A 12125-nucleotide genomic window follows, 5' to 3' on the forward strand; every position below is an offset into this window, starting at 1 on the left:
ATTCTGTAGAACATCCAGGGCAGAATTTTTGCTTCAGCTGGTGGGCGCGCACCCGCTCGAGCGTAAAATGATGCGTGTCGATGTTGGGCAAGCGTCTTGACATCAACATACAGGCTCGCGATATTTCGATCGGCGGGCGCGCGCAGGAATCGCCAGCGCCCTCGCTGACAATTAAAAGGCCTATTAAGGCCATTAAAAAGACTATTAACCTAAATTTTTGGCTGCCCGTCTAACCTTGCGATTGGTGGGCAGGCAAAAAGGTCAAGCGGCCTTTGCATTTCTACGGGCAAGATGATGTTTCCAAAGTCAAATAAAAATAAAATAAAATTTTTTAAATTTCATTTGTAACATGTCCTTACTCATGTGACAGAGTCACATGAGGGGAAATGTCTCTGAGGCAGCTCTGTGCCTCTGAGATTTTCAAGCGCTCACCCGTGCACATGTTTAAAGTTCCCCACTTGCCCAACTCCACTGCCATTGCTCTCCCCCCACCACACAGGCAGTGTTGAGCGCTGCAACTTGCATTTCACGCTGGGTGGACTTTAACTGGCCCGCTAGCATGAAATCGCGGTCCGGCCCGGATCGCGGGCAGCAGTCAGCTTCTCGACAGCCCCCATCGACAACCCCGAGCCCACCTGAAAGGGCAAAATTCTGCCCAAAATGTTTCCAATATCTGCTTTCCCTTGTACTGGAGTGTTGCCTGTAACTTCCCTTTGACTTTTAATTTGATCCCTCCTGGACCATATAGCTGGGTTTCCGTTGGCTGCAGGCAATGCGTTGGTAACCATGGCCTGAATTTTCAGCTTGGCGGGCGGGCGTGATCGGTGGGCCCGGGGTGGTCAGGAAATGGACCACCAACCATGATCGGCCCCCAACCGCGATTTCACGCTGGCTGGCCAATTAACTGTCAGCCAGCGTAAAACACGTACTGAAATGCTCAGCGCTGCCAGGGTAGGGGCAGGAGGAGTGTGGGCGATGACCTTTCCTCAGGTGTGGGTGAATGCTGAGAAAAAGCTCCCTGAAAGCAGAGAGCTGCCTCAGGAAGCTGCAAAACCAAAAACTATTAAGTAAAATTTTGAAAATCAGCAAAAAAGATTGTCCAAGCATCACAATCAGGGAGCTAAACACGTAGATGATAAAAATGCTGTCCGCAGATTATTTTTTGTTTTAGTTAATAACAGAAACTTTATCCTGCCTATGGATGAGAGTTTTTGAAAAATGCAAAGTCCACCTGGTCGATTCGCCCATCCGCCAACCATTAGGTTGGATGCACCATTCAAAATCGGAATCAATTACTCCGTTAATGGGCTTAATTGCCTTCTTAATTGTCGACAGGCACGCTTCCAACTTTTATGCATGCTTGCTGACTGAAATATTGCACAAGTGTGGGATGACGTCGGGACGCTCGCCCAAGGTCTTCCCGAGTGATTTTACGCCCAATCAGGTCAGGCGGCACCGCCCACTTGACGTAAAATTCTGCCCCATGGCTCGTTGTCTGATCAAACCATTACATTCACTCCAGTGTCTAGTTTAAAGCTGATGATATATATGTATGTGTTCCAGAATGCATGATTGGGGTCATTGATCCCACCCAGGAAATACTTTTCTCTTTTGGCAGAAATACTTCAACTTCATTAATAGCCTTGTGCGGGGAGACATTTTTGTGGAAACTTGTGAAGTTACTGATTTTACTTCAGCACAATGTCCCAAAATGGCTAATTCTTCCACAGAGAAAGCATTCTGCAGTGTTTGCAGGTCACTGTGTTCACCTGTTGGCCTTCTTAGTGCCACAGCACTGGCAGGGTTGTACTTTCCCTCCAAATGGTACCTTCTTTTCCACTGCTTTTTTTTTTACATTCCTGGGCTTACCCTGAGTCAAGGTTCTCCTTCATCTCTGTGTTGCCCGGTTCTGTTTATGGACCTCTGTTTGTCTCACCAGCCACCCTGCTTTTTTTAAGATGAGGATTTCCTTAGATTGCAATAAGTCTAAAAAGGATTCATTGGTAACATTGACTACAATGCGGCCTTGTATTAATTCTGTTTTTAGGTCTCCATACTTGCATCCTTCAATCAGCCTACAAAGGTCATTAATAAAAACATATATTGGTTCACCTGGCTTCAGAACTCTTTTGTTAAATTTGGCCCTTTCCAGAATCTTATTGGCCCCTCAGGTTTAAATAGTTACCAAAGGCTTTTAAGACTCCTTCAAATTTATCAGAGGTCTCATTGATGCCCTGTCTTGCAATAACATCATCTGCTACAGTCCGTATGGATTAAAGCAATGTGTTGGCCAGTTTAACTTCAGACTTACTGTCCAATCCCGAAGCAATTCAGAACCTCAACAATGGTTTTCCTCCAAAATGCCCAGTTTGGAGTTTGATTTAGTCCTTCCATGTGTCCAAACCTCTCAGGTAGCATAAATTTAGGGCCCATGGCTTTTCTAAGCTTTTAGGTGGTTTACCCAAAGTTTTAAATTTTCCTTCCAGTATTTGAAGCTTCCCTGCACTGATCAATTTTTCACTGAGGCCTGCTCAGTCACCATCTCTCCGTGGGGGGCCTCTCACAGAATCACAGTGCAGAAGAGGCCATTCAGCCCATCGAGACTGCACTGACATGTGAGAAACACCTGACCTACCTACCTAATACCATTTACCAGCACTTGGCCTATAGCCTTGAATGTCATGACGTGCCAAGTGCTCATCCAGGTACTTTTTAGAGGATGTGAGGCAACCTGCATCCACCACCCTCCCAGGCAGTGCATTCCGGACCATCACCACCCTTTGGGTAAAAATGTTTTTCCTCACATTCCCCCTAAACCTCCTGCCCCTCACCTTGAACTTATGCCCCCTCGTGACTGACCCTTCAACTAAGGGGAACAGCTGCTCCCTATCCACCCTGTCCATGCCCCTCATAATCTTGTACACATTGATCAGGTCGCCCCTCAGTCTTTGCTCCAAAGAAAATAACCCAAGTCTACCAAACTTCTCTTCATAACTTAAACATTTCATCCCAGGCAACATCCTGGTGAATCTCCTCTGCACCCCATCCAGTGCAATCACATCCTTCCTATAACGTGGTGACCAGTACTCAAGCTGTGGCCTCACCAAGGTTCTATACAACTCCAACATGACCTCCCTGCTTTTGTAATCTATGCCTCGATTGATAAAGGCAAGTGTCCCAAATGCCTTTTTCACCACCCCACTAACATGCCCCTCCGCCTTCAGAGATCTATGGACACACACGCCAAGGTCCCTTTGTTCCTCAGAACTTCCTAGTGCCACGCCGTTCATTGAATAATTCCTTGTCAAATTACTCCTTTCAAAGTGTATCACCTCATGCTATGCAGGGTTAAATTCCATCTGCCACTTATCAGTCCATTTGACCATCCCGTCTATATCTTCCTGTAGCCCAAGACACTCAACCTCACTGTTAACCACCCAGCCAATCTTTGTGTCATCCGCAAACTTACTAATCCTACCCCCCAACATAGTCATCCGTGTAATGTATATAAATGACAAATAATAGGGGAACCAGCACAGATCCCTGTGGTATGCCACTGGACACCAGCTTCCAGTCACAAAAGCATCCTTCTGTCATCATCCTCTGCCTCCTACAATTAAGCCAATTTTGAATCCACCTTATCAAATTACCCTGTATCCCATGTGCCTTTGCCTTCTTTATAAGTCTCCCATATGGGACCTTGTCAAAGGCTTTGCTGAAATCCATATAGACTACATATAGAACCTTGGTTAGGCCACACTTGGAATATTGCATGCAATTCTGGTCGCCACATTACCAGAAAGATATGGAGATGTTGGCGAGGATGCAGAGGAGGTTTACCAGGATGCTGCCTAGTCTGGAGGTTATTAGTTATGAGGAGAGGTTGGAGAAATTTGGATTGTTCTCACTAGAGTGACAGAGATTGAGGGGCGACTTGATAGAAGTTTACAAAATTATGAGTGGCATGGACAGAGTAGATAATCAGAAGCTTTTTCCCAGGGTGGAAGAATCAATTACTAGGGGACATAGATTAACGGTGAGAGGAGAAAACTATAGAGGAGATGTGTGGGGCAAGTTTTTTACACAGAGGGTAGTGAGTGTCAGGAATTCGCTGCCAGAGGAGGTGGTGGAAGCAGGTACAATAGTGGTGTTTAACAGGCAGCTTGGCAAATACATGAATAGGATGGGAATAGAGGGATATGAACCCTGGAAGTGCAAAATGTTTTGGTTGACGAGCAATATGATCGGCGTAGGCTTGGAGGGCCGAAGGGCTTGTTCCTGTGCTGTACCTTTCTTTGTTCTTTGTTCTTTGTACATCAACTGCACTACCCTCATCTACACACCCTGTCACCTCCTCAAAAAATTCAATCAAATCTGTTAGGCATGACCTCCCTCTGACAAAGCCATGCTGACCAAACCTTGCCTCTCCAAGTGGAAATAAACACCGTCCTTCAGAAATTTCTCCAATAGTTTCCCTACCACTGACATGAGACCCACTGGCCTGTAGTTCCCTGGCTTATCTCTACAACACGTCTTAAATAGCGGAACCAGATTAGCTGTTCTCCAGTCCTCTGGCACCTCCCCTGTGGCCAGAGAGGAATTAAAAATTTGTCAGAGCCCCTGCAATCTCCTCCCTTGCCTCTCTCAGCAGTCTGGGACACAAATCATCTGGACCTGGAGATTTGTCCACTTTTAAGCCTGCCAACACCTCCAAAAGCTTGTCACTCCCTGTATCAATTTGCTTAAGAACCTCACAGTCTCTCTCCCTGAGTTTGATACCTTCATCCTCATTCTCTTGGGTAAAGATGGATGTGAAGTATTCATTCAACACTCTAGCGATGTCCTTTGGCTCCACCCATAGATTGCCCCCTTGGTCCCTTATGGACCCTACCCTTTCCCTGGTTATTCTTTTCCCATTGATATACTTATAGAATATCTTGGGATTTTCCCTACTTTTACCAGCCAGAGTTTTCTCATATCCACTCTTTGCTCTCCCAATTGATTTCTTAAGCTCCACTCTGCACCGTCTGTACTCCACTAATGCCTCTGCTGATTTGCTTCCCTTGTACCTGCTGAAAGCCTCTCTTTTCCTTCTCATTGTAACCTGAATATCTCTGGTCATCCATGGTTCTCTGGGCTTGTTACTCCTTCCTCTCACCCTACAAGGAACATGTTGAGCCTGTACCTTCCCCATTTCCTTTTTGAACACTCCCCATGGTTCCTCTGTAGATTTCCCCACAAGTAACTGTTCCCAGTCTACCTTGACCAGATCCTGCCTTATTTTACTAAAATCCACTCTCCCCCAATCCAAAACATTTTTTTGCAACTTGTCGATTTCTTAGTCCATAACAAACTTAAACTATACCCTGTTGTGGTCGCTATCACTAAAATGCTCGCCCACCATCACCTCAGGCACCTGTCCAAATTCATTCCCCAGAATTAGGTCCAGCACTGTGCCGTCCCTTGTTGGATCCTCTACATATTGACCTAAAAAGTTCTCCTGTACACATTTCAAGAAATCCACTCCATCCAAGCCCTTAACACTATGTCTATCCCAATTAATGTTGGGAAAGTTGAAATCACCTAATATAATTACCCTATTGTTATTGTTTTTACACACCTCCACAAATTGTGCACATATTTGCTCCTCTCAGCTCCACTTGGTATTTATTTCTTAAATCTTGCAAAGTTGTTAAAAACTGCTTTTTAATTATCCCTTCACTCCGTTCACCTGGAGCATTGAGTATTTTTTTTTCGAAGCCTAGGATCACTGGATGGGGATTTTCTTCACAGACCACCATGTCTCTGGTGCAGCCCTGAATGACTTTGAAAGTGGATTTTCTAACTTTTTCTGCCTCCACTTTGTCTATGGAGCAGCTTTGGAGTTTTTCAACTGTGTCTTACATACTTCTGCAATTTTGGTGCCACTTTTACAGGTCTGACATTTAATCTTCTTTAAAGTTGAATTTTCAGTGTTTTGGGGTCCATCTCCATTGCCACCATGTTGTGCGTTGGTCAGTCTAGCTGAGGAAGGATTACTGAGATACTGTATGTCCAAATAATAACTGGTTTATTTTATACAACTGAACTATGTAAGGCTATCCATGACTAGGTGTTACACTGCTGAAGACATGAACATTCTTCCTGCACCTCCTAGTTATGTGTTTTCTTACCTAATCATTATGGGAGGTGCTATTTACACAGTCCCATACATTGACCCTTACAAACCCTAATAATACAGCTGCCGTTGGCCAGGTGGAATTACAGCACCCCTCTCTGTTTACCCTACAATGATAAGTTATTTATTTTGGCAAGTTTACTACAGGTCAAACTTCAATGAGCTTAGTTCACTGTAATACAATATAAATCACTAGATTATCTTCTTATGCTCCACCTCCAGCCCTGTCTCAGTGTAACTCCTTCTCTAACTTTCGCCTGTGCATTTGTCATCTTCAGTGGTTTCCTGGTTGGTCAGCAACTGTCCACCTCCTGCAAACCTCAACTCATCTGAAGCTCTGCCTACATTATGGGGAGAACTTCCCCCCCCCCCCATTGCGGGGGGGCAGGGGGAGTTGAGAGGAGGTGGGCCGGAGCAGGTGCGGACCCAATTGATGGTCCCGATTGGGCCATGCCACCATTTTAAGTGGGTGGGCCAATTACAGCCCGCCCAGCATGGCGCTTGCCTGGAAACGCTGTGCACTTCCTCTGTGTGTGGAGGGGTGGGTGGGGGGGGGGGGGTTGTGGAGGGTGGTTTCCCTGATTTGGGCCCTGCGCTCATTCACGCATGTGCATGCAAAAGAGTGCAGAAATCTCCCTGAGCCACAGAGCTGCCTCAGGGAGAATTAGTTTAAGGTTTAAAAATTTAAATAAAGAAAAGAAAATATTTCAAGACACGTCCCCTCATGTGACTGTGTTACATGAGCTGGGACATGTCAAGGAACACTAATGAAAACATTTATTTAATTTATAAACCCTTCATGAAACCTCATCCCACCCGTGGATGAGGTTCCACGGAAAATGCGAAGGCCGCCTGGGCTCTTTGCTTGCCCACCAACCTTAAGGTTGGACGGGCAGCTCAGTTAATAACTTTAATTGATATTTAAATGGCCTTAATAGGCCTTTGACAGGTCGGCAGGTATGCAGCTGACATCACCCTGTGTCATTTTACACCTAGGCTAGCGGGTCCCGCCCCCGCTCACCGAGCCAAAAATTCTGGCCTATATGATCTTGCAGCAAATCCCACTCACCCATCATCCTGGACTACTAGGCTCAATGCCTCAAATTTAATACTCTAATCCCTGTGTTTAATACCCTTCGGTGCCTCTGTTTCCTTCTTCAACCTTAATTTTCCACCCCAAACTCTCATTCTCTCACATAATATAAAGGCAAAATATTGCAGATGCTGGAAATCTGCGGAAAGCTCTGAAGAAGAGTCATACAGTCTCAAAATGTTAACTCTGTCTTCCTCTCCACAGATGCTGTCAGACCTGCTGAGTTTTTCCAGCATTTTTTGTTTTTGTCTCATTCTCTCACTCAGGTCTCTTATGCATTACCCCCGACCATTCACTCTATCATGAGCAGCTATGCCATCAAACAACTTAGCTTCATGTCCTGGAATTCCCTTCCTAAACCTCTGCCTCTCCAATTCCCACTCCTCTTTTTAGATCCTCTTTAAATCCTTTAATCAAAATTCTGATCACATGTTTTAATATCTCCTTCTTTGGCCCAGTGTTTCTTATTCCCTATGTTTCTGGGCCATGTTATCTTTATATTACATATTGATGTAAGTTGCTGTCATTTCAAAATGCCTTATGTCTAGATTATGAAGTTACACTGGTTAATGTGAAATCTGTACCTCCCAATTGTTGACCCTATTTCCAAACACTCTCTCCTGCCAATGCAAGATGGCAGCCTGAGCATGTGCACTAGTCCAGGCATAGGTAAGAATCTAGTTACATCATTTTGCTGTGCCCAGCCTGTCAGTATGTGGCGCATGTGCCAATGACATCATCATGTTTCCCGACAAGTTTGTAAAGGAAAAGAACAAAAAAGTTTTGAAGACAAGGGCTAAGAAATGGATCAATAAATTGTAAACAGAGATGGGATCCCCAGGGAGTGTGTTTGCAATTTCATTGTTTCCCCGGGCAGTGGTTCAAGACTGAAATAAACAGAGACACAATGGAATACATAACATATTCATATTGTTAAGTTTAGGCATTTTCTCCATAAAGTGCACTTAGAACGATTGCGCCACCTATCACTGTGGGGACAATTCTGCTCCAAATACATGCTAAAAGGATACTGTTGCAATATGGTGTGCAGTGGTGTCTCAGCACTGAGATCTTGAGACATATATATTTAAATATGAACCATTTATTGTTATCCTTTAACTATTTACAGATCCAAGGTATGGTCATGCATGGAGCTGTTTTCTCCTTGCAGGCTGGTTCCAGAGTGTCCTCTCTAGGATTTTTGCTCATAGTATCACCATGTGACTATATACATCACACCATGGGTAGTGCTATTCTCCAGTCCCATGTTAACCCTTGCGCTACTGAGCACCTTTACATTATAGTGGCATGCAAGCACATTCAACATTATACAACACCCCTCTTTCTTCTCCAAAGAAAACTTTCCTTTCCAACAGAGCATAACTATTTGTAATGCAACCTTTACTTGCTATCTCAAGTCTTTGACTTTAGAAATTCAGACAGTCTTGAGGCTTGACAGTTCTTCCACATCTTGGTCTGTCACATTTGGACGAATGGTAGTAGTTCTCTGTGTTTTGGTGCTTGGTTATCTCCATTTGATTCGCTTTTTGTGCTCCTTCAAGTTATGTTTCTCTTTATTAATAATTTGTCTGCTTTTCTTGGACAATGTGGGTTTGTCCTGTTCTTTCCACAGGGAATGTGAACTCTGTTCAGTCCTATGTGGACTTGAATTTTCTTTTCTGTGGTTTCCGCCATGTTCTTGTTGGATGTTTCATAAATGGGACCTTCATTCCCTCTTGTTTCGTGGTCTCAGCCAAATATTTGTTTGCTGTTTCAGATTTAATTCCTTTTGCAAGCTTATGAATCTTTTCACTCAGCTCAGTGGTTCTCAGTACGTCTGAGACATCCAGTTCTATTCCTTCTTCTGGTTCCTTGCGCTTCAGTGCCGGATTTACATTTTCCGATCTTATCTCTGTCTTTTCTTTCTCTGTCTGCAGCAGGACTCTGTCCTTGTCCTTCATTTTGGATTCACATTTGGCCAGGCCTATCTCTGGTGAAGTCTTAACCTGTTTCAGCTTTGTAATTGTGTTACTCATGGCTTCATTATCCATTTGCTGCTTGGAAAGTTCTACAGCTTTTCCTGTCAATGTCTCCTCTTTTTCATTCAACTGCTTTGTCAGGTCTTCAGTCTGTTTCTTGTAGCTTACAGCTTCCTATTGGAGTATTGAACATTATTCAGCCTTCTCTGCCAAATGGTTCTGCAGTTTGTTCAGAATGACATTAAATTAATTTTGCCTCTCTTCGTAATATTCCAGAGGAATAAACTTTGCCCTAAGGGATTCTTGGAGCAAGTAAAGGTCTTTTCCTTTTCTTTGCAAAGCCTGCTTGTTTCAGCTTGAGCTTTCATGTAATTCAGCAAAGTCTCTTCGAGTTTCTTCAACTGTGCTTCCATTCTGCTGTTTAAGACAGTTTTCATTTCTTCATGTTGCTGAATGGGCATGCATTCCTTTTGAATTTGATCTTGAAGGACAATCAGTTGTTCTTTCAACTGTTTATTTTCTTGTTGGTCTCTTGCCAACTCACTCTGGGCTTCAGTGCATTGTTCCGTTGTTACTGATAATTCCAATGTAACTTTTTCTGAAGCAATATTAAATATCCTCTGCAGCCCCTCATGTCTTTCTATATGAATATACAGACAAGAAGCAGGAGAAGGCCATTCAGCCCCTCGAGCCTGCTCCACCAATTGATAAGATCATGGCTGATCTGATAGTAACCTCAAATGTGCATCCTGCCTACCTCCGAAAACTATCACCCCCTTGCTTACCAAGAAGCTATCCATCTCTGCCTTAAAAATATTCAAAGACTCTGCTTCCACCGCCTTCTCAGGCAGAGAGCTCCAAGACACATGACCCTCTGAGAGAAAAAATTTTGCCTTATCTCCGTTTTCAATGGGTGACCTGTTATTTTTAACAGTGACCCCTAGTTCCATGGCTACATGTTGATTCTGCAAGGATTCTGCCAGGGTTGCAACACCTTTGCATGCCTTTTCTGCTTGCTGTTTTGCCTGGCTGTACACCTGGTTGACTTTTTCTCACTCCTGCTTTGATTTGCCAATGGTGAAATTGAGGGTCATAATTTCCTCCTGATACTTTTGTGTGGTCTCTGAAATTTGTTTGTTCAGATCTTGAACAGCTTGGTTCATTGTAGACTTCAGTTTATGTACATTTTCAAAGGTATAAACTCAGCTTGAATCTTGTGCATTAAATCATCTAGTTCAGCTCCAATGCAAACATTTTCCTGCAGAACAGTTTCATTTACTTTTTGCACATTTTGCCTCTTTTGAATTACCTTATGCTCTGGGGTCTTCTGTTGCCCTCCCTGTGGAGTCTTTCATTGTCCTTTCTCTGGGGTTATTTGGTGCCCTCCTTCTGGGATTTCTGCTTGCTCTCCCTCTATGGGTCTTTTGTTGTCTTCTCTCTGAGGTATTTTGTTGCCTTCTCTCTGGGGTGTTTTCTTTCTCTGAGGTATTTTCTTGCCATTGGTGGAATTGCCCTCTCTCTGGGTTCTCTTGTTGCACTCGGCGGAGTTGCCCTTTCTCTGAGGTTTCTTGTTGCCTTGGGCAGAGTTGCCCTCTCTCTGGGATCTCTTCCAACATTCTATCCATGGCTGTCTTCTTTTCTTATAGTTACAGCTTTAAATTTCACTACTGCTTTAAGATGGTCAAGCGTAGTAACAGCCTTTTTTCCCACTCAGACAGTCTCTGCAGCTTGGCAGTTTTGTTTCTATGTTTTTCCTATAATTTTCGGATTTTGGCGGACTCTCCAGCAATTGTGAGCCTGTGCTCTTCGAACTTCTAAACTTTCAATGTAGGAGCACTTCTTTCCTCTGGGATTCTTTCCTTTTCTCTTTTACCTCTGCAGGTCCTGTTTTGGAATTTTGGGGTCTGTCTGCAGCTGTCGGTTCTGTCTCTGTGTTTTTCCCACACTTTGCTGTGACCTCAGCAATTGTGGGCCTTTGTTTTTAAACTTTTGAAAAAATTACTGCAGCACTTTCTTCCCAGGGCTAGGTCTTTTTGTTTTACTCTGCAAGTGTTGTTTTTCTCTGTGAACACCCCACATTTTGTCATTTTTGGCTGGCTTGTTTGTTCCAACCAGGGTCCTTATGTTTAATTTAGGTTTCAGTGCTTCTTTCTTAAAATCTGCAGAATTTCTTCTTAAACTTTTGACTCTGCCAGCCGATTTTCACAAGTACTTTTAAATGAATCTTTGTTTTCTACTTGCAGTTCTGTTTCAGCTGTCCCCGGGATTCTGAGCCCTTGGGACTGCCACCTATTATAAAATGGATGTACAGCTACATTTTTTGTATTTTTGCTCACCATTTCATGATCAGGTTCCTTAACTCTGCATTACTCAGAACATTGCAATGTTGTATTTTGCTCACCCATCTTTGACCAGGTTCCTTAGCTCTGTGTCACTTGGGGTGACTTGCGATAAGCTTTCACCCATGCTGGTAGATTTCTCAATTTCTATGTCTGCAGTGAAGCTTCTTCAACTTTTTCTTCAAGTTTTCTTCTTAGGTGTGCATCTCTCTAGTTAGGCTTCAGTTGCATTTGGTTTTCATACCTTGGGATGCTGTTCTGAGTTCATACATTTAGCTACCATCTTTCATATCACCGCGGACCACCATGTCGGGCCATGGTACTATCTCTGATGTGATATCTTGTAGAAGCTTCCACCATTGTCAGCCATGTTGAATTATGGTGATAGCACCCACCGCTGCCACCGTGTTGTAATGTGATGCACAGTGGTGTCTCAACGATGAGATCTTGAGACCAGTATATTTAAATATGAACCATTTATTGTTAACTTTTAACTATTTACAGATCCAAGACATGGCCATGCATGGAGCTGTTGT

Source organism: Carcharodon carcharias, chromosome 5, assembly GCF_017639515.1.
Source record: "Carcharodon carcharias isolate sCarCar2 chromosome 5, sCarCar2.pri, whole genome shotgun sequence".
NCBI classification, from domain to species: domain Eukaryota; kingdom Metazoa; phylum Chordata; class Chondrichthyes; order Lamniformes; family Lamnidae; genus Carcharodon; species Carcharodon carcharias.